A 20,846-nucleotide genomic window follows, 5' to 3' on the forward strand; every position below is an offset into this window, starting at 1 on the left:
TATAGACCTACAGATACGCTTACAGTATCCACTGAATGTCTTCGTGATTCATTGGCTCGCATTGAGCTGGAGGCAGCGTGTGGGCAGAAGCATCTCGGCCTACACCTCTGTCATGATTTCTCTCTGAAGCAGCCCAGAGGAAGGACGAGGACTTAAAAATAGCTTTGGGGTTTTTTTTTGCTAGAAAATATATTGACCCATAAACTATTGCCGATAAACGTCAGCATTATTTTGAAACAAAATAACACTAATGTTAACATAATATATAATAATAGTACAAACCCCAATTCCATATAAGTTGGGAAATTGTGTTAGATGTAAATATAAACGGAATACAATTATTTGCAAATCCTTTTCAACCCATATTCAATTGAATGCACTACAAAGACAAGATCTTTGATGTTCAAACTCATAAACTTTATTTTTTTTTTGCAAATAATAATTAACTTAGAATTTCATGGCTGCAACACGTGACAAAGTAGTTGGGAAAGGGCATGTTCACCACTGTGTTACATCACCTTTTCTTTTAACAACACTCAATAAACGATTGGGAACTGAGGAATCTAATTGAAGCTTTGAAAGTGGAATTCTTTCCCATTCTTGTTTTATGTAGAGCTTCAGTCGTTCAACAGTCCGGGGTCTCCGCTGTCGTATTTTACGCTTCATAATGTGCCACACATTTTCGATGGGAGACAGGTCTGGACTGCAGGCGAGCCAGGAAAGTACCCGCACTCTTTTTTTACGAAGCCACGCTGTTGTAACACGTGCTGAATGTGGCTTGGCATTGTCTTGCTGAAATAAGCAGGGGCGTCCTTGAAAAAGGTGGCGCATAGATGGCAGCATATGTTGTTCCAAAACCTGTATGTACCTTTCAGCATTAATGGTGCCTTCACAGATGTGTAAGTTACCCATGCATTGGGCACTAATGCACCCCCATACCATCACAGATTTTGAACTTTGCGTCAATAACAGTCTGGATGGTTCGCTTCCCCTTTGGTCCGGATGACACAATGTCGAATATTTCCAAAAACAATTTGAAATGTGGACTTGTCAGACCACAGAACACTTTTCTACTTTGCATGAGTCCATCTTAGATGATCTCGGGCCCAGAGAAGCCGGCGGCGTTTCTGGATGTTGTTGATAAATGGCTTTCGCTTTGCATAGTAGAGCTTTAACTTGCACTTACAGATGTAGCGACCAACTGTACTTAGTGACAGTGGTTTTCTGAAGTGTTCCTGAGCCCATGTGGTGATATCCTTTAGAGATTGATGTCGGTTTTTGATACAGTGCCATCTGAGGGATCGAAGGTCACGGTCATTCAATGTTGGTTTCCGGCCATGCCGCTTCCGTGGAGGGATTTCTCCAGATTCTCTGAACCTTTTGATGATATTATGGACCGTAGATGTTGAAATCCCAAAATGTCTTGCAATTGCACTTTGAGAAACGTTGTTCTTAAACTGTTTGACTACCGTATTTTCCGCACTATAAGGCGCACCTAAAAACCACAAATTTTCTCAAAAGCTGACAGTGCGCCTTATAACCCGGTGCGCTTTATATATGGATAAATATTAAGATTCATTTTCATAAAGTTTCGGTCTCGTAACTACGGTAAACAGCCGCCATCTTTTTTCCCGGTAGAACAGGAAGCGCTTCTTCTTCTACGCAAGCAACCGCCAAGGTAAGCACCCGCCCCCATAGAACAGGAAGCGCTTCTTCTTCTACTGTAAGCAACCACCCGCCCGCGTAGAAGAAGAAAAAGCGCGCGGATATTACCGTACGTTTTATTTCCTTTGTGTGTTTACATCTGTAAAGACCACAAAATGGCTCCTACTAAACGACAGGGATCCGGTTCATGAAAAGACGCAATCTCTCCATCCGCACACGGATTACTATTTCACAGCAACTGATATTCCTGTGAGCCGCACTGTGGATACAACGGGAGCACGTACGGTGAATATTCGCACCACAGGGAATGAGAAGTCATCCTTCACTGTGGTTCTAGCTTGCCATGCTAATGGCCAGAAACTTCCACCCATGGTGATATTCAAAAGGAAGACCTTGCCAAAAGAGACCTTTCCAGCCGGCGTCATCATAAAAGCTAACTCGAAGGGATGGATGAAGAAAAGATGAGCGAGTGGTTAAGGTAAGTTTAAGTTTACGCGAAGAGGCCGGGTGGCTTTTTTCACGCAGCTTCGTCCATGTTGATATACGATTCCATGCGCGCCCACATCACGCTGGTTTTAATATATTATTAAAGTTTGACTGACCTATTTGACTGTTTTTTTGACATTCCTTTAGCGCAGTTAGATGCGGCTTACAACACGGGGCGGCTTATAGGTGGACAAAGTTTTGAAATATGCCGTTCATTGAAGGCGCGGCTTATAACCCAGGGCGCCTTATGGTGCGGAAAATACGGTGTTTGCTCATGCAGTTGTGGACAAAGGGGTGTACCTCGCCCCATCCTTTCTTGTGAAAGACTGAGCATTTTTTGGGAAGCTGTTTTTATACTTGGTTGACAAGACTCTGCAGCATCGCGTGGACATCGGGGGCAGTACCTCTGGATTGGCAGACCGGGGTGGTGGTTCCTCTCTTTAAAAAGGGGAACCGGAGGGTGTGTTCTAACTATCGTGGGATCACACTCCTCAGCCTTCCCGGTAAGGTCTATTCAGGTGTACTGGAGAGGAGGCTACGCCGGATAGTCGAACCTCGGATTCAGGAGGAACAGTGTGGTTTTCGTCCTGGTCGTGGAACTGTGGACCAGCTCTATACTCTCGGCAGGGTCCTTGAGGGTGCATGGGAGTTTGCCCAACCAGTCTACATGTGCTTTGTGGACTTGGAGAAGGCATTCGACCGTGTCCCTCGGGAAGTCCTGTGGGGAGTGCTCAGAGAGTATGGAGTTTCGGACTGTCTGATTGTGGCGGTCCGCTCCCTGTATGATCAGTGTCAGAGCTTGGTTCGCATTGCCGGCAGTAAGTCGGACACGTTTCCGGTGAGGGTTGGACTCCGCCAAGGCTGCCCTTTGTCACCGATTCTGTTCATAACTTTTATGGACAGAATTTCTAGGCGCAGTCAAGGCGTTGAGGGGATCTGGTTTGGTGGCTGCAGGATTAGGTCTCTGCTTTTTGCAGATGATTTGGTCCTGATGGCTTCATCTGGCCAGGATCTTCAGCTCTCACTGGATCGTTTCGCAGCTGAGTGTGAAGCGACTGGGATGAGAATCAGCACCTCCAAGTCCGAGTCCATGGTTCTCGCCCGGAAAAGGGTGGAGTGCCATCTCTGGGTTGGGGAGGAGATCTTGCCCCAAGTGGAGGAGTTCAAGTACCTCGGAGTCTTGTTCACGAGTGAGGGAAGAGTGGATCGTGAGATCGACAGGCGGATCGGTGCGGCGTCTTCAGTAATGCGGACGCTGTATCGATCCGTTGTGGTGAAGAAGGAGCTGAGCCGGAAGGCAAAGCTCTCAATTTACCGGTCGATCTACGTTCCCATCCTCACCTATGGTCATGAGCTTTGGGTTATGACCGAAAGGACAAGATCACGGGTACAAGCGGCCGAAATGAGTTTCCTCCGCCGGGTGGCGGGGCTCTCCCTTAGAGATAGGGTGAGAAGCTCTGTCATCCGGGGGAAGCTCAAAGTAAAGCCGCTGCTCCTCCACATGGAGAGGAGCCAGATGAGGTGGTTCGGGCATCTGGTCAGGATGCCACCCGAGCGCCTCCCTAAGGAGGTGTTTAGGGCATGTCCGACCGGTAGGAGGCCACGAGGAAGACCCAGGACACGTTGGGAAGACTATGTCTCCCGGCTGGCCTGGGAACGCCTCGGGATCCCCCGGGAGGAGCTGGACGAAGTGGCTGGGGAGAGGGAAGTCTGGGCTTCCCTGCTTAGGCTGCTGCCCCCGCGACCCGACCTCGGATAAGCGGAAGAAGATGGATGGATGGATGGATGTTTTTATACCCAATCATGGCACCCACCTGTTCCCAATTAGCCTGCACACCTGTGGGATGTTGAAAATAAGTGTTTGATGAGCATTCCTCAACTTTATCCGTATTTATTGCCACCTTTCCCAACTTCTTTGTCACGTGTTACTGGCATCAAATTCTAAAGTTAATGATTATTTGCAAAAAAATAAATGTTTATCAGTTTGAACATCAAATATGTTGTCTTTGTAGCATATTCAACTGAATATGGGTTGAAAAGGATTTGCAAATCATTGTATTCCGTTTATATTGACATCTAACACAATTTCCCAACTCATACGGAAACGGGGTTTGTATTAGTAATGATAATAATAATGCAAGTAACCCTTTTAAAGACTTCAAATACTTCCTGATCCTGGATGAACTCCACAGAACAGGACCTCGGCGCTAGCGGTATGTCAAGAGTGTGGTGCTTACATAAAGCTGACCCTATTCCATGCAGCTGTGGAGTCTGTGCTCCTGTATGGCTGCCAAAGCTGGACCCTGCAGAAGTCCTTAGATGAGTGCGACACCAGAATTTTACGAGCTGTTCTGAATGTGGACGAGAACATCCACATCACCAACAAGGACCTATATCGGGCATCTGCCGAGGCTCAGCAATAAGGTAACATCTCGGAGGATGAGGCTGGCTGGTCAATGCCACAGACATCGGGAGCTATGGGAACCAATGCACGGGCAACGATCACGTGGACGTCCCGCGCTAACGTACAGTACAGGCCAAAAGTTTGGACACACCTTCTCATTCAATGTGTTTTCTTTGTTTTCATGACTATTTACATTGTAGATTGTCACTGAAGGCATCAAAACTATGAATGAACACATGTGGAGTTATGTACTTAACCAAAAAAGGGGAAATAAACCCCAAAACCAGTGAAGTTGGCACGTTGTGTAAATGGTAAATAAAAACAGAATACAATGATTTGCAAATCCTTTTCAACCTATATTCAGTTGAATAGACTGCAAAGACAAGATACTTAACGTTCGAACTGGAAAACTTTATTATTTTTTTCATTTTCTGTAACACAATCTTGCCTTTCTTTTTACTTTGGGGGAAACAAACCAGGGGTTCCCCTTAAGGTTATTGAATGTGGCACACCACAAAGGTATTTTAATTACAGCCACACCTGGAAGTTTTTTTTTGGTTAGTTTTTTTTACTTGAAATCAAATTAATATAATATATTGTAAGGCCCAAAAGAAATCACACAAAGTTCGACGCTATTTTTAACTTTTATGACCAATCTTATGATAACGAATGGTACAATTCTAACAGGTTTTACCTCCCGTGCGAACACTTTCGTCTCTTTGAGTTTGCGCTTCGCCGGACAACAACACTTGCTCATTCTCCGACACTAACCTTTCTGGCCCGGTGTGTTTGGGAAATCAAATCAAATCAAATCAACTTTATTTATAGAGCACATTTAAAATTTACCACAGGGGTAGCCAAAGTGCTGTACAATGAGCAGGTTAAAAGATAAAACGAGTACCGAGCAAACACAACACAACACAAACAGAACACGATAAAAAAATAAATAATTAAAATAGAATTAATAAAAACAGGATCACAGCAGGTGTATTATGGGGCGCCATTGCAGGATGGATATCACTCAGTGTTAAAAGCCATGGAATAAAAGTATGTTTTTAAGAGAGATTTAAAAACAGGAAGAGAGGAGGCTTGTCTAACACTCAGGGGTAGGTCGTTCCAGAGCTTGGGAGCAGCAACGGCGAAAGCTCTGTCACCTCTAAGCTTCAGCCTTGTGTCAGGGACCGTCAACAGCAGCTGATCGGCTGATCTTAAGGATCGGGTGGGGCAGTAAGGCTGAAGGAGGTCGGAGAGATAGGTTGGCGCGAGGTTGTTTAGACATTTAAAAACAAATAAAAGGAGTTTAAAATGTATTCGGTAACGCACAGGGAGCCAGTGAAGGGACGCTAAAATAGGGGTGATGTGCTCACGTCTGCGGGTCTGTGTTAGCAGACGAGCAGCAGAGTTCTGCACGAGCTGCAGGCGGGCGAGGGAGGCCTGGCTAATGCCAACATACAGGGCATTACAATAATCAAGACGAGTCGAGATAAAAGCGTGGATTAATTTCTCAAGATCATGTCTTGATAGAAGCGGTTTCACTTTCGCTATTTGGCGTAATTGATAAAAGCTTTTTTGAACGACGCTGCTGATTTGTTTTTCGAATTTAAAATCTGAGTCAAACTTTACCCCCAGGTTTGTGACACAGTCGCTGAGATACGGGGTCAGAGTGCCGAGGTCAACGTTGGGGGAGGGAGAGCGACTTGGACCGAACAACATAACTTCTGTTTTGTCTTCATTTAGGCTCAGGAAGTTAGCTGAAAGCCAGACTTTGATGTCGTGCAGGCAGTCAATAAGACGTTGAACGGTGTTATTTTGTGCCATGGGAAAATAAATCTGGCAATCATCGGCATAAAAATGAAATGCAATACTGTACTTCCTAAAAATAGAACCAAGGGGGAGAAGGTAAAGCGCAAATAAAATTGGGGCAAGGATTGAGCCCTGGGGGACCCCATGTGGTAAAGGAGCTGTGGACGACATAAAACTGTCTACTTTTACACAAAAACTCCTGTCGGTTAGGTACGAACCGAAAACCGACATCAAATCCAAACCACACGAACATAAAACATTGGTCGTTACAGTATAAATTGATATATATAGCCTATTATTTGCGCACTACTGACAAGTGATGTACCGAAAACTTGACCACCAAAAAAAGACTTTGATCACTGCAAACCACGCTACCGAAACCAGATGTAAACAAAACGCACGTCATTGTCTGGAGCCTTGTCAGCATGTCTGTGATGTGGATGTGATTTTTTATATATGTTGCAGATTCACCCGTGCGGACAGCCATATCCAAAATGTGCAAATATTAAGAGGACAGTGGCGGCTTTTAAGAAGAGAAAGTCCAACTAGAGCAACAGCGCAAAGTAAGTGTTAAAAAATTTAAGTACCGTATTTTTCGGACTATAAGTCGCAGTTTTTTTCATAGGCCGGGGGTGCGACTTATACTCAGGAGCAACTTATGTGTGAAATTATTAACACATTACCGTAAAATATCAAATAATATTATTTAGCTCATTCACGTAAGAGACTCGACGTATAAGATTTCATGGGATTTAGCGATTAGGAGTGACAGATTGTTTGGTAAACGTATAGCATGTTCTATATGTTATAGTTATTTGAATGACTCTTACCATAATATGTTACGTTAACATACCAGTTGGTTATTTATGCCTCAGATAACGTACACTTATTCAGTCTGTTGTTCACTATTCTTTATTTATTTTAAATTGCCTTGCAAATGTCTATTCTTGGTGTTGGGTTTTATCAAATACATTTCCCCCAAAAATGCGACTTATTCTCCAGTGCAACTTATATATGTTTTTTTCCTTCTTTATTATGCATTTTCGGCCGGTGCGACTTATACTCCGGAGCGACTTATACTCCGAAAAATACGGTACCAATGATTGTCTCACACACACTAGGTGTGGCGAAATTATTCTCTGCATTTGACCCATCACCCTTGATCACCCCCTGGGAGGTGAGGGGAGCAGTGGGCAGCAGCGGTGGCTGCGCCTGGGAATAATTTTTGGTGATTTAACCCCCAATTCCAACCTTTGATGCTGAGTGCCAAGCAGGGAGGTAATGGGTTCCATTTTTTTATAGTCTTTGGTATGACTTGGCCGGGGTTTGAACTCACAACCTACCGATCTCAGGGCGGACACTCTAACCACGAGGCCATTGAGTAGGTGTGACGTCATGCTCGCTGTAGCTCTCTTCTTTCTTCATTGACATCGAGGGACAGAAGTAGAGTCTCTAAACACGAGTACATTCTAAAATAACACCAGAAGAAGATGCTCGATTTGTTGCTTGTTGTTTTTAATAAAAAAGTAATTAAAAGTCTGTAAACACTTGAATAAATCTCAACAAAGTACCTTGTACCAAAAGCAACAACAACTGAGAATATGGCAAAACGATAACAAATGATATGTTCATACTAATTATTAATAATACACCGTATTTTTCGGAGTATAAGTCGCACCGGAGTATAAGTCGCACCTGCCGAAAATGCATAATAAAGAAGGAAAAAAAGATATAAATCGCACTGGCCAAACTATGAAAAAAACTGCGACTTATAGTCCGAAAAATACAGTACTTGTTTTAAATATATGTGTACATTTTGTTAGCCTTTTTTTTAAAGAAAATCATATTATCAAAGCAAATTATGCAAATAACTTGATGACGTCATGATGGCCACGCCCATAACCACGCCCCCACTGTCACAGGTATTTTGGAAGTTTAGGAGAAACCCTGGAAGCTGTTAGGAATTTGCCCAATTGGTGACGTTTTTGCCGTTAATGGCATTAGCGCAATATGTATATTTGCAAGAAATGTTGCTTTGTGTGAGTCCGCCATTGCATTCCTTTTTCTCTATCCTCTGGTTGTGGGGCAGACTGGCTCGTACATGAACATGCATCCTCCGCTGTTGCCATTTCTAATAAAAAAAAAGTGGCGTATAGTTCGAACATAATCCGTCATTAGACTCGCTATGGAAGCGCTAAAAACTACTGGTTTATCTTTCACTGGCATGTTCGAGCAGGAAAAAATTGACAACACCGGCGAGCACAGGGACTCAGACAGCGGCGGGGACAGTGGCTACCAAAGCGAGAAGAGGAGTGAGGGCGACCCCAACGACCACGTGGACGGGGCCCGCCAACGCTACCAAAGACATTATTCCGAGTCGGACGAGGACAGTTTTAAACGGCTGACGGAGGAGAAGTGGAGCTTCTTCCACTCGTCTCGCGCCCACGTGCACAGATCCTCCTGCGTGGCCACCGAGGTGGAGCGACTCAGCTCCCTGCTGCAGAAGCGCATCGGCCAGTCCATCCTGGGAAAGGTCCACCTGGCCATGGTGCGCTACCACGAGGGTGGGCGTTTCTGCGAGAAGGATGAGCAGTGGGATCAGGACTCGGCCATGTTACACCTGGAGCGAGCCGCCCAGTGCGGGGAGCTGGAGGCCATCGTGGTCTTGGGTCAATGCTGCCTGCAGCTGCCGCACCACATCCTGCCCAACGTGGAGCTGGAGGACAACGCGGGAAACCGGATGAAAGGATTCAAGTATCTGCTGCAGGCCGCGGAAGCCGGTGACCGATCCTCAATGATCACAGTGGCCCGAGCTTTTGATACGGGGGTCAATCTGTCTGCAGACAGGAAGCAGGACTGGGAGGAGGCGATCCACTGGTACGACAGCGCATTGAACATGAGCGACCACGACGAAGGCGGCGAGTTCGACGGCATACAGGACGAGCCCCGTCACCTCCTGCTGGCCAGAGAGGCGGCCATGTTCCAGGAGGGAGGCTTCAACCTCACGGCCGACCCGCAGAAAGCAGGAGACTTGTTTACAGAAGCAGCGGAGGCCGCCACGGAGGCCATGAAGGGTCGCTTGGCCAACCAGTACTACATGAAAGCCGAGGAGGCGTGGGCCATGATGGAGGAGTGAATCTGCGTCCGGGTGCGCACTTTTAACACAAAGAGGAGTGACGTTTACATATTTTTATAACACATTTTTAGCTGGCGGTGCTTTGCATGTTTCAGTCCTCCATCTTCATCAAGTTTCCTGTGCAAGATTTTCTCTTCAAGTACCCAATTTACCGTATTTTCCGGACCATAGGGCGCACCGGATTAAAAGGCGCACTGTCGATGAGCGGGTCTAGTCAGGTCTATTTTCATACAAAAGGCGCATTAAAGGAGTCATATTATGATTTTTTTCTAAATGTAAAAGACTTCCTTGCGGTCTACATCAGTGTTTTTCAACCACTGTGCCGCGGCACACTAGTGTGCCGTGAGATACAGTCTGGTGTGCCGTGGGAGATGATCTAATTTCACCTATTTGGGTTAAAAATATTATTTGCAAACCAGTACTTATAGTCTGCAAATGATGTGTTGTTGTTGAGTGTCGGTGCTGTCTAGAGCTCGGCAGAGTGACTGTGTAATACTCTTCCATATCAGTAGGTGGCAGCAGGTAGCTAATTGCTTTGTAGATGTCGAAAACAGCGGGAGGCAGCGTACAGGTAAAAAAGGTGTCTAGTGCTTGAACGAAAAATAAACAAAAGTTGAGTGGCCCAAAGAAAAGGCATTGAAGCTTAGGGAAGGCTATGCAGAACAAAACTAAAACTGAATTGGCTAAAAATTAAAAACAGAATGCTGGACGACAGCAAAGACTTACTGTGGAGCAAAGACTAAGTACTTGCATGGCAGCTCCCGCCATCAGTGTGTGAATGTGTGTGTGAATGGGTGAATGTGGAAATAGTGTCAAAGCGCTTTGAGTACCTTGAAGGTAGAAAAGCGCTATACAAGTATAACCCATTTACCGTTTACCATTTACAACATGGCTGAGGAAGGAGAAGACGCAGTCGAAGTGGAGCCACGGAAACGAGACCGCCCACAATACGGGGCACAATCTATGCAACATTTTGACCTAAGAACCACCATTATATGTTGTGTAGACCACAAGGAAGTGTTTTAAATGTAGAAAAAAATAATACAGTATGACCCCTTTAGCAGAAGTCATCAGGGAATAAGTACTTTTAAACAGAAAATTACCAAGTGTGAAGAGAAAATAATAAAATTAGCGACGCAGAGAAGAGAAAACCAGAAATGACGCAATACTCTTAGCTCTTGTGGTTTTTGATGTGATGTTCTTACCTCGATTGTACACAATTTAATTATATTTTTAACACGACAATAAAAGATAAAAAACACAGTTTTCTCTGCTCTGCTAACTGTGTTGATAGCCAAAAAGCCCGTGGGGCAAACCAATCAAACAATCGCTCTTCTCTTCCGAGTGATTTGTACGATGGCCATGGCTGTGAGAGACTGTGCAAACAATACTGCAGCACACGCAGGCCTGCAGCTTAGACGCCCGCTGAAGAACACCATTTATTGAGAAGGAATCATCCGAGCTTAAAACAATTCCCTCCGGATTGCATTTCTACTGCCATATGGTGCACCTTTGTGTCTGAGTGCTCGGCCAAAATAAATCTCATTAGGAGAATCATTGGGCAATATCTTTGGATGTCCACTGCCACGGGCAAGCTGTACACACACATATATATATATATATATATATATATATATACACCACACATACATACATACATACATACATACATATACAGGTAAAAGCCAGTAAATTAGAATATTTTGAAAAACTTGATTTATTTCAGTAATTGCATTCAAAAGGTGTAACTTGTACATTATATTTATTCATTGCACACAGACTGATGCATTCAAATGTTTATTTCATTTAATTTTGATGATTTGAAGTGGCAACAAATGAAAATCCAAAATTCCGTGTGTCACAAAATTAGAATATTACTTAAGGCTAATACAAAAAAGGGATTTTTAGAAATGTTGGCCAACTGAAAAGTATGAAAATGAAAAATATGAGCATGTACAATACTCAATACTTGGTTGGAGCTCCTTTTGCCTCAATTACTGCGTTAATGCGGCGTGGCATGGAGTCGATGAGTTTCTGGCACTGCTCAGGTGTTATGAGAGCCCAGGTTGCTCTGATAGTGGCCTTCAACTCTTCTGCGTTTTTGGGTCTGGCATTCTGCATCTTCCTTTTCACAATACCCCACAGATTTTCTATGGGGCTAAGGTCAGGGGAGTTGGCGGGCCAATTTAGAACAGAAATACCATGGTCCGTAAACCAGGCACGGGTAGATTTTGCGCTGTGTGCAGGCGCCAAGTCCTGTTGGAACTTGAAATCTCCATCTCCATAGAGCAGGTCAGCAGCAGGAAGCATGAAGTGCTCTAAAACTTGCTGGTAGACGGCTGCGTTGACCCTGGATCTCAGGAAACAGAGTGGACCGACACCAGCAGATGACATGGCACCCCAAACCATCACCCAACCATGCAAATTTTGCATTTCCTTTGGAAATCGAGGTCCCAGAGTCTGGAGGAAGACAGGAGAGGCACAGGATCCACGTTGCCTGAAGTCTAGTGTAAAGTTTCCACCATCAGTGATGGTTTGGGGTGCCATGTCATCTGCTGGTGTCGGTCCACTCTGTTTCCTGAGATCCAGGGTCAACGCAGCCGTCTACCAGCAAGTTTTAGAGCACTTCATGCTTCCTGCTGCTGACCTGCTCTATGGAGATGGAGATTTCAAGTTCCAACAGGACTTGGCGCCTGCACACAGCGCAAAATCTACCCGTGCCTGGTTTACGGACCATGGTATTTCTGTTCTAAATTGGCCCGCCAACTCCCCTGACCTTAGCCCCATAGAAAATCTGTGGGGTATTGTGAAAAGGAAGATGCAGAATGCCAGACCCAAAAACGCAGAAGAGTTGAAGGCCACTATCAGAGCAACCTGGGCTCTCATAACACCTGAGCAGTGCCAGAAACTCATCGACTCCATGCCACGCCGCATTAACGCAGTAATTGAGGCAAAAGGAGCTCCAACCAAGTATTGAGTATTGTACATGCTCATATTTTTCATTTTCATACTTTTCAGTTGGCCAACATTTCTAAAAATCCCTTTTTTGTATTAGCCTTAAGTAATATTCTAATTTTGTGACACACGGAATTTTGGATTTTCATTTGTTGCCACTTCAAATCATCAAAATTAAATGAAATAAACATTTGAATGCATCAGTCTGTGTGCAATGAATAAATATAATGTACAAGTTACACCTTTTGAATGCAATTACTGAAATAAATCAAGTTTTTCAAAATATTCTAATTTACTGGCTTTTACCTGTATACAAACAAGCAAAATAAAGCTACAAATCAGAGTGTTGTGGTAATACAAAAAGAGATCTTTCTCTCTATGTTGGGCTGCGGCTAAGAAGCCTGCACATACACTCAGATAATAACTGGCACAGCTGCTGAACTCTAAACCCATGTCGACGCTTGGCCCAGAAAACAATTTGCCAACACACAACCAACGCATTTGTTCAGCAATTTACACGCTTCCTGGTGTGATTTCTCAGTAGAAAGAGAAGTGGAAATAGTCCCCCGGTGTATTTACATGATGTAACGGAACAAGGCGGAAAGGCAGCAGCAAAGCGCGCAGGCAATAAATGCAAACCTTGCTGCATGAAAACCTGATTGATATTTTTAGTTACGGCAAAATCCTTCTGTGAGGAAAAAGTGTTGCCGATTTCCTGGCTCTGATGCAGCAATTTTGCAGGATCTCTGTGAGAAAGAGGCTTTGTAAGGCCATTTCAAGACGCAGCAAATTGATGCAGAGAAACCCTGAGAGAAGAGACTAAAAAGAGACTGTAAATTAAAAAACTCTGGCTCTCCAATCACAGGTTTTTGGAGACCACTCATTCAAAATCATGGAAGGTGTTTTTAAACATTAGATTCGTTCTGTATGTTCCTGTTTGTGTGTGTGTGTGTTGTAACAGACAAAGCTAGTCAACCAATGCAATCTTGCATGGAAACGAGTGTGGACTGCAGGATTTACGATTATCCTGTAAAATGTATGCTAATCAGGACTGCCACGTTTTTAAAATGGAAAGTCATTGTTATCCAAGCATTGGATAGCAATAATCATTAGGGTTGTTAAAAAAAAATTTGAAAAAATAAAAACAATATTCAACTGAATCATGATTCTTATTTTTAATGGTTCTTGAAAGATAAAAAAAAAAATCTAAAATATATATATATATATGTATGTGTGGGAAAAAAATCACAAGACTATGTCATCTCTACAGGCCTGTTTCATGAGGGGGGGTACCCTCAATCATCAGGAGATTTTAATGGGAGCATTCACATACCATGGTTTATATAGGGCACAGAGTGGGTGGGTACAGGCTGGCGTAGGGGCGTGGTGATTGGCTCATGTGTTACCTAGGAGGTGTTTCCGTCTATGGCGGCATGTTGTTACAATTTCGCTGCGCTTGTTGAGGGATGACAGGTCTGGACGGTAAATAATAAACAGTTTCTCTTTCAAGCATAGGTTGCATCTGACGTCACTATGGGAAGTTTTGACGGAGCAGAAACGTGTGAACTCGTTGGGAGTTTCCTCCTCTCCCAGCTCGCTAGCCTCAATCTGAACCTTGGTATTTACCGTGATGACGGACTGGCAGTGTGTCGCGCCTCGCCAAGGAGCAGCGAGAATACCAAGAAGCGCATATGCCAATTTTTCAAAGAGAACGGCCTACGGATCACGATTGAAGCCAACAAGCAAACCGTCAACTTCCTTGACGTCACTTTCAACCTGAGAAATAACAGCTACCAACCATTCACGAAACCCAACACAACACTCCAATACGTGCACCATGACAGCAACCACCCACCCACCACCACGAAAAGAATACCTACCGGAATCAATAAAAGGCTATCGATGCTGTCATCTAGCAAAGCTGAATTTGACCAAGCAACCCCCCCGTACCAAAAAGCCCTTGATGAAAGCGGATACAATTTCACCCTCACATATGAACCCACGCCAGGAAACCAGCCAAAAAAGAACAGAAAACGAAACGACATCATCTGGTACAACCCCCCATACAGCAAAAACGTCTCAACTAACATTGGACACAAATTCCTCAATCTGATTTACAAACACTTTCCCAAAGACAACACCCTAAGAAAAGTATTCAACAAGAACAACATTAAATTGAGCTACAGCTGCATGAACAATATACGACAAATCATCTCAAACCACAACAAAACAATTGCAAATGAGCCGTCGGCCCCCAGACAGAGCGACTCCAAAACCAACAAAGACTGTAACTGTCGAAAGAAACCTGATTGCCCTCTCAACGGGGGGTGCTTACAAGCATCAGTTGTCTACCAATCTAAGGTAATACGCAAGGACATTAACACATCCGACACATATGTAGGATTAACCGAGGGAGAATTCAAAACCAGATGGAACAATCACAAGGCTTCTTTCAGGAACAAAAACCTGCGAAATACCACAGAACTCAGCAAACACATTTGGGACCTCAAAGACAATAATGTTGAATATTCAATAACATGGCAAATTCTTGCATCCAGCACACCTTACAATAGTGGTAATAAAAGATGCAACCTATGCTTGAAAGAGAAGCTGTTTATTATTTACCGTCCAGACCTGTCATCCCTCAACAAGCGCAGCGAAATTGTAACAACATGCCGCCATAGACGGAAACACCTCCTAGGTAACACATGAGCCAATCACCACGCCCCTAGGCCAGCCTGTACCCACCCACTCTGTGCCCTATATAAACCATGGTATGTGAATGCTCCCATTAAAATCTCCTGATGATTGAGGGTACCCCCCCTCATGAAACAGGCCTGTAGAGATGAAATAGTCTTGTGATTTTTTTTCCCACACATACATATATATATATATATATATATATATATATATATATATTTTTTTTTTTTTTTTTTTTTTTTTTTTTTAATCTGCCCTCCAAAAGTTTTGGTTTTTTTCATCTTTATTTTACTTTTTTTTTTGGTCTGTTCTGTCCAGCCACACATATTGTTGAAGTAGATCTGCTGTACAGAAAGAGCAGTGTTGGATACTTCTTGTGTTGCCTGCTTTGTGTTTGACTTTCTAAATGTTTGGGTAGCATTTAGTTAAACACAACCAATTTTTGTTTAAGTAATATAGAAATTGATCTGAGCTGTTTTGTCTACATAATGAAGGAATGTAGTTAATCCCCAAAATAATCCTTAATAATCATTATTGAAAATAATGATTAATTACAGTGGTACCTCAATTTACCACTCCCGCCAGGATTTCACTTTTTGTGATGATTGTTACGGCTTATAATGGGTAAATTTGTGGTAGCTCTTTTAGAAAATTGCGGGGAAAAGTGCAAAGTTTTGAGGCTTACTTTTTCAAGTGACACCTTCTGATTTTAAAAATTTGCTATCAATGTTTAAAGTGGTCCTCTTAACCTTAAGCTGAATACGCACGATTGCAACAAATATTGGCAAACAATTACTGCGTTGATGTTTTACACTAGTATAAAAGTAGACACTAGATGGCAGTAAAAGCAATGATGAATACAATACAATAATTTGTAAATCCTTTTCAACCTAATAGACTGCAAAGACAAGATACGTAACGTTCGAACTGGTAAACTTTGTTATTCTTCGCAAATATTAGCTCATTTGGAATTTGATGCCTGAAACATGTTTCAAAAAAGTTGGCATAAGTGGCAAAAAAGACTGAGAAAGTTGAGGAATGCTCACCAAACACTTATTTGGAACATCCCACAGGTGAACAGGCTAATTGGGAACATGAAATGCTCAGTCATTCACAAACAAGGATGGGGCGAGGGTCACCACTTTGTCAACAAATGCGTGAGCAAGTTGTCGAACAGTTTAAGAACAACATTTCTCAACGAGCTATTGCAAGGAATTTAGGGATTTAACCATCTACGGTCCATAATATCATCAAAAGGATCAGAAAATCTGGAGAAATCACTGCACGTAAGCGGCAAGGCTGAAAACCAACATTGAATGCCCGTGACCCTCGATCCCTCAGGCGGTACTGTATCAAAAAATGACATCAGTGTGTAAATGATATCACCACATGGGCTCAGGAACACTTCAGAAAACCACTGTCAATAACTACAGTTTGTCGCTACACCTGTAAGTGCAAGTTAAAACTCTCCTATGCAAAGCAAAATGTATTTATCAACAACACCCAGAAACGCTGCCGGCTTCGCTGAGCCCGAGCTCATCTAAGATGGACTGATGCAAAGTGGAAAAGTGTTCTGTGGTCTGACGAGTCCACATTTCAAATTGTGTCCTCCGGACCAAAGAGGAAAAAGAACCATCCGGACTGTTACAGGCGCAAAGTTGAAAAGCCAGCATCTGTGATGGTATGGGGGTGTATTAGTGCCCAAGGCATGGGTAACTTACAAAACGGTTGTGTATACTAATTCATAGATGTTATTTTATTATATAAAAAGGTCAGTAAATGATTCTATATATTTGTAAAAGCTCTGAAGTGGGAAAGGGGTAGGATTAAATAAGCTTTGCTTCTTCCTACTACTTTTCGGGCATGATGTAAAATGAAATGATATGAAATTGTGTGATGTATTATGCTGTAAGTGTGTTCATGTTCGAAATAAACTAAAGAAAGAAAAGAAAGAAAGAAAGAACTTACACATCTGTGAAGGCGCCATTAATGCTGAAAGGTACATACAGGTTTTGGAGCAACATATGTTGCCATCCAAGCAACGTTACCATGGACGCCCCTGCTTATTTCAGCAAGACAATGCCAAGCCACGTGTTACATCAACGTGGCTTCATAGTAAAAGAGTGCGGGTACTAGACTGGCCTGCCTGTAGTCCAGACCTGTCTCCCATTGAAAATGTGTGGCGCATTATGAAGCCTAAAATAGCACAACGGAGACCCCCGGACTGTTGAACAACTTAAGCTGTACATCAAGCAAGAATGGGAAAGAATTCCACCTGAGAAGCTTCAAAAATGTGTCTCCTCAGTTCCCAAACGTTTACTGAGTGTTGTTAAAAGGAAAGGCCATGTAACACAGTGGTAAAAATGTCCCTGTGCCAACTTTTTTGCAATGTGTTGCTGCCATTAAATTCTAAGTTAATGATTATCTTGCAAAAAAACATTTTTGTTTTCTTAGTTTGAACTTTAAATATCTTGTCTTTGCAGTCTATTCAATTGAATATAAGTGTAAATCATTGTGTTCTGTTTTTATTTACCATTTACACAACGTGCCAACTTCACTGGTTTTGGCTTTTGTACAATACCCAGTAGGCTTAGCGGCGTAGACAGAAACCGGAAATATGTTTAAGGTACTGTATGCGGGAAGATGACAATTGAATTGTTTGAGCAATAAAAATATAACATAACGTTCCACTTTGCTGTCTCGTCTAAACGAGAAACAAACATACGTTTTGATTAGAAAGTTGACGAGTGCATTTGAGAAGCGCTCAGAGACAAATTCGATTGGCAAAAAAGATGATTAGCCAAAATATGCGTCTAAGTTGCAAGGTCACAAATAATTGGCATTAATTGGTTGAATTTCAATCAATCAATCAATGTTTATTTATATAGCCCTAAATCACAAGTGTCTCAAAGGGCTGCACAAGCCACAACGACATCCTCGGTATAGCCCACATAAGGGCAAGGAAAAACTCACCCCAGTGGGACGTCGATGTGAATGACTATGAGAAACCTTGGAGAGGACCGCATATGTGGTTAACCCCCCCCCTCTAGGGAGACCGAATGCAATGGATGTCGAGTGGGTCTGACATAATATTGTGAGAGTCCAGTCCATAGTGGATCCAGCATAACAGTAAGAGTCCAGTCCACAGTGGGGTCAGTAGGAAACCATCCCGAGCAGCGCAGAGATGTTCCCAACCAATATACAGGCGAGCGGTCCACCCCGGGTCCCGACCCCGGACAGCCAGCACCCCATCCATGGCCACCGGATCTGTGTGTCTTCCCCTCCACAAGGGATAGGGGGGAGCAGAGGAGAAAAGAAAAGAAACGGCAGATCAACTGGTCTAAAAAAGGGGGGCTATTCAAAGGCTAGAGTATACAAATGAGTTTTGAGATGGGACTTAAATGTTTCTACTGAGGTAGCATCTCTAATTGTTACCGGGAGGGCATTCCATAGTGCTGGAGCCCGAATAGAAAACGCTCTATAGCCCGCAGACTTTTTTTGGGCTCTGGGAATCACTAATAAGCCGGAGTTCTTTGAACGCAGATTTCTTGCCGGGACATATGGTACAATACAATCGGTAAGATAGGCTGGAGCTAGACCGTGTAGTATTTTATACGTAAGTAGTAAAACCTTAAAGTCGCATCTTAAGTGCACAGGAAGCCAGTGCAGGTGAGCCAGTATAGGTGTAATATGATCAAACTTTCTTGTTTCTTAATGAAATCAAACAATGGATGTCCGCTAACTTCTTGCAACTCAACGCCAAGAAAACGGAAATGCTGATTATCGGTCCTGCTAAACACCGACATTTATTTAATAATACCACCTTAACATTTGACAACCAAACAATTACACAAGGCGAATCAGTAAAGAATCTGGGTATTATCTTCCACCCAACTCTCTCCTTTGAATCACACATTAAGAGTGTTACTAAAACGGCCTTCTTTCATCTCCGTAATATCGCTAAAATTCGTTCTATTTTATCCACTAGCGACGCTGAGATCATTATTCATGCGTTCGTTACGTCTCGTCTCGACTACTGTAACGTATTATTTTCGGGGCTCCCTATGTCTAGCATTAAAAAATTACAGTTGGTACAAAATGCGGCTGCTAGACTTTTGACAAGAACAAGAAAGTTTGATCATATTACGCCTATACTGGCTCACCTGCACTGGCTTCCTGTGCACTTAAGATGTGACTTTAAGGTTTTACTACTTACGTATAAAATACTACACGGTCTAGCTCCGTCCTATCTTGTCGATTGCATTGTACCATATGTCCCGGCAAGAAATCTGCGTTCAAAGAACTCCGGCTTATTAGTGATTCCCAGAGCCCAAAAAAAGTCTGCGGGCTATAGAGCGTTTTCTATTCGGGCTCCAGTACTATGGAATGCCCTCCCGGTAACAATTAGAGATGCTACCTCAGTAGAAGCATTTAAGTCCCATCTTAAAACTCATTTGTATACTCTAGCCTTTAAATAGCCCCCCTGTTGGACCAGTTGATCTGCCGTTTCTTTTCTTTTCTCCCCTGCTCCCCTTTTCCTTGAGGTGGGGGGGGCACAGGTCCGGTGGCCATGGATGAAGTGCTGGCTGTCCAGAGTCGGGACCCGGGGTGGACCGCTCGCCTGTGCATCGGCTGGGAACATCTCTGCGCTGCTGACCCGTCTCCGCTCGGGATGGTGTCCTGCTGGCCCCACTATGGACTGGACTCTTACTATTATGTTGGATCCACTATGGACTGGACTCTCACAATATTATGTCAGACCCACTCGACATCCATTGCTTTCGGTCTCCCCTAGAGGGGGGGGGTTACCCACATATGCGGTCCTCTCCAAGGTTTCTCATAGTCATTCACATCGACGTCCCACTGGGGTGAGTTTTTCCTTGCCCGTATGTGGGCTTTGTACCGAGGATGTCGTTGTGGCTTGTGCAGCCCTTTGAGACACTTGTGATTTAGGGCTATATAAATAAAGATTGATTGATTGATTGATTGATTGTTCTTGTCAAAAGTCTAGAACCGGCGCGATAGCAAATTCCTGGAGGGACTGGCTTACGAGTGCTCCAGCTCAATTCTTTTAAATACCGGTTGTCTCTTGGCTAACTATTACACTTTGGATTGCGAGCAAAAATGATGGGTTACAAGCCTTCCCACCGCAAGACCGAAACATCTGATGTCTTACTGGCTAGCATTAGCTTGTAGATGACCGACTAGCGAAATAAAAATGTGTTTTTCCAGCCACGGGAATGAAGAAAAATTGGTTTAGGAGTTTGCTTGATTGCTTGAAGCTTTTATTAGCAGATTGTGAGGGAAGAGAATACATGACATGAATTGGTACAGTTTACACAGTACAGTACATACAGGTAAAAGCCAGTAAATTAGAATATTTTGAAAAACTTGATTTATTTCAGTAATTGCATTCAAAAGGTGTAACTTGTACATTATATTTATTCATTGCACACAGACTGATGCATTCAAATGTTTATTTCATTTAATTTTGATGATTTGAAGTGGCAACAAATGAAAATCCAAAATTCCGTGTGTCACAAAATTAGAATATTACTTAAGGCTAATACAAAAAAGGGATTTTTAGAAATGTTGGCCAACTGAAAAGTATGAAAATGAAAAATATGAGCATGTACAATACTCAATACTTGGTTGGAGCTCCTTTTGCCTCAATTACTGCGTTAATGCGGCGTGGCA

General features: G+C 43.3%; 1 protein-coding gene and 1 pseudogene across 2 annotated transcripts in view; one reads left to right on the forward strand and one right to left on the reverse strand.

Annotated features, from left to right (window-relative positions):
- frmd5a (FERM domain containing 5a) overlaps positions 1 to 20,846 on the reverse strand; it is a 312,218-nt gene that overhangs the window by 230,510 nt on the left and 60,862 nt on the right. The gene's annotated exons all lie outside the window — the stretch shown is intronic.
- LOC133572345 (eukaryotic elongation factor 2 kinase pseudogene) lies at positions 8,544 to 10,315 on the forward strand (annotated as a pseudogene).

This window comes from Nerophis lumbriciformis, linkage group LG29, assembly GCF_033978685.3.
Source record: "Nerophis lumbriciformis linkage group LG29, RoL_Nlum_v2.1, whole genome shotgun sequence".
Classification (NCBI taxonomy): domain Eukaryota; kingdom Metazoa; phylum Chordata; class Actinopteri; order Syngnathiformes; family Syngnathidae; genus Nerophis; species Nerophis lumbriciformis.